Here is a 2,813-nt window from a genome sequence, read left to right as displayed (position 1 = left end):
CCAGGATCGAACCTGGGACCTTGTACATGGGAAGCAGGTGCTCAACCACTTGCGCTCCATCCGCTCCGCAGAGAAGGTGTTCTTCAGAGGAGACGGTAGCTTGAGTTGTAATCCTGCTGAGAAGAGCCAACTGATGTGGAGACGGCAGATTGGGTTTTGATCTGGATGATAAGTTCCTGTGAGTTTTTTAGTCTCTGTATTCCGATCACACGTAGAGCAGAATGATCGTCTTCCAGTCGACCTGGAGCAGTGCTTCTCCAGCTTCAGTCACCAGGGGATGTGTCAAGGCAGGTTGTGTGTTGGCAGGTCTGGGGTCTGCCCAGGAATCTGCATTTCTAAAGTGGGGGTGCCCTCACTTCCTGTCTGAGGAGCACATTGCAGGATCGAGGGCTGGAGCAGGTGTGGTGGCAAGTAGCCCTCTAGTGGTCGTGGTAGAAATGTACAATCATGCTTCCTCACAGTTGCGAATTCTTTTTCTAGGAATGTTAAAAATATATATAACCACCCCCCTCCAAAAAAAAAGGCACAACTGAGATATCTCTAACCGGTGTGATATTGGCAAAGCTACCACAGTTTATGAACTTGGACTCCATTTAATCTGGAATTTGGTGTCATTTTAAACAGAGCACACTGCCAGTGATAATCAGATAAGAGACATGTTTAGTCTATTTAAGTGCTAAGGCAAATCCTTTTTTTATTTTAAAGATTTATTTATTTCCATCACCACCTCACCCCCGTTATCTGCTCTCTGTGTCCATCTGCTGTGTGTTCTGTGTCTGCCTGTCTTCTCTTTAGGTGGCACTGGCAACTGATCCTGGGACCTTCCGGAATGGGAGGGAGGTGCTCAATCTCTTGCACCACCTCAGCTCCCTGGCCTGCTGCACCTCTTATGGTCTCTCCTCTGTGTCTCTTTTTGTTGCGTCATCTCGCTGGGCCAGCACTCACGCATGGGTCAGCCCTCCATGCGGGCCAGCTCGCCTTCATCAGGAGGCCCCGAGAATCGCCTGGACCTCCCATGTGGTAGATGGGAGCCCGATTGCTTGAGCCACATCTGCTGCAAAAAGTTTGGAAACCAACTTCATACTAGTCTTTATATACAAATAATAAATGAGTTACAAATGATTAGTCTTTATTTTATTGAAATTTTTAAAAAGGGGCTCTGAGGCTTTTACTTTGATTCTTCATTTCCCTGCTAAGGGCTACCATAAATTCATTTCCTAGAAAGTGTTCTCTAAGTCAGGACTATTTCAGAATCAGACCAGCCTGCTCTTACAATAGGAAAAACGAGGGCCGTTTTTGAGTAATTTTAAATATCTGTCTTTTGGCTCCCTTGGTCTATGCTTCTTAAACAGAAATGACTATCCCATTTGACATTTTTAGTAGCTCAAGTTAAAGCGTTTACGAGGTGTTCATTTTTAGAAACGCTGCTTTTTCTCCTACTGTTTTTGCAGCTACAATTATGTTTCTTATTTCTTATGTCAACAGACATATTTCCTAGCTTTGCCAGGGTAAATAGATAAATATTTCAGAAATCATCTCAGATGTTTTTGAGATAACAGCAAAATTATTAAGAAGGAAGCTAAGCACCCTGTACCAAGACATTCATAGCCTCAAACTTTGAAGCTAATTTAAACAGACTTTCAAATTAATACCAATCTCAGTTTGATATTGATATTAACCTCAGCCTTGTACACAACTGGCTATCGCTAGACCATAGTCCTGGGCAGATACTGAGAAGTGGTCCATTGGCTCATGGTATTTTCCCAAGTTCAGTCATGTTCCAGAGTCCCTGCAAATGGACACGAAATGAGACCCCATGGCAAGTCCATGTCCTCTGCTTCTGTAGTGTCATTACATCCATTATGTCACAAGAGTTACACAGGTCTTCTATGTTGCCGAAAGTTACTTTTGTTTATTCAGCCTTTACTGGCCTTAAAAAACACTGAGTCCTTAGTTGACCTGGGTGTAGCAGTTACTGAAGTGGCCGGTTGCACAAATCATTTTAAAGACTTCTGTGCTGGGGGTTGGAGATAAAAGAGGCTTTCCCAATAGAGGCTTGGCTGAGAGTACAGATTAGTGGGTAATGACAAATATTTTTATATCCTGAGAGTTTAAAATTCCACAAAGTCCCAGAAGCATCTCTCACTCAAGGGTCAGCATTAGTTTCATGTGTTTAACCAAGAATCACCTGATAATGGTCCTGATAACAATCAGCGGATGTGACTCAACTGATAGAGCATCCTCCTACCACATGGGAGGTCCAAGGCTCAAACCCAGGGCCTCCTGGCCCATGTGGTGAACTGGTCCATGCGCAGTGCTGCCACACACAAGGAGTGCCATGCCACGCATGTCCCCCACATAGGGGAGCCCCACGCGCAAGGAGTGCACCCCGCAAGGACAGCCACCCCAAGTGAAAAGTGTAGCCTGCCCAGGAGTGGCACTGCACACACGGAGAGCTGACACAGCAAGATGATGCAACAAAAAAAAACAAAAAACAGTTTCCCAGAGCAGACACAGAAGAACATACAGGAAATGGATGCAAGAGAATAGACAACAGGGGAGGGGGGAAGAGAATGAGGAGAAATAAATAAAATTTTAAAAAATCAGTTATCACATTAATAGTTTCATTACATTAAAAAAACGCCTGTGGTAGAGGTTAAGCAGGTGACTATTAACCATGCCAGGCAAGTAGGCTCTGCTAACCTGTAGTTCAGAACATCCACTGCAAAAAGATATAAGGAAGAGACCTGGGTCGATACCTACTAAAGCTGGGTGTTTCGCTTTTTGAGAGTCTAATGTATCCCTTTCTTAAG

This window comes from Dasypus novemcinctus, chromosome 29, assembly GCF_030445035.2.
Source record: "Dasypus novemcinctus isolate mDasNov1 chromosome 29, mDasNov1.1.hap2, whole genome shotgun sequence".
NCBI lineage: Eukaryota > Metazoa > Chordata > Mammalia > Cingulata > Dasypodidae > Dasypus > Dasypus novemcinctus.
The sequence above is the reverse complement of the archived record's forward strand: the minus strand, read 5'-3'. Positions refer to the sequence as shown.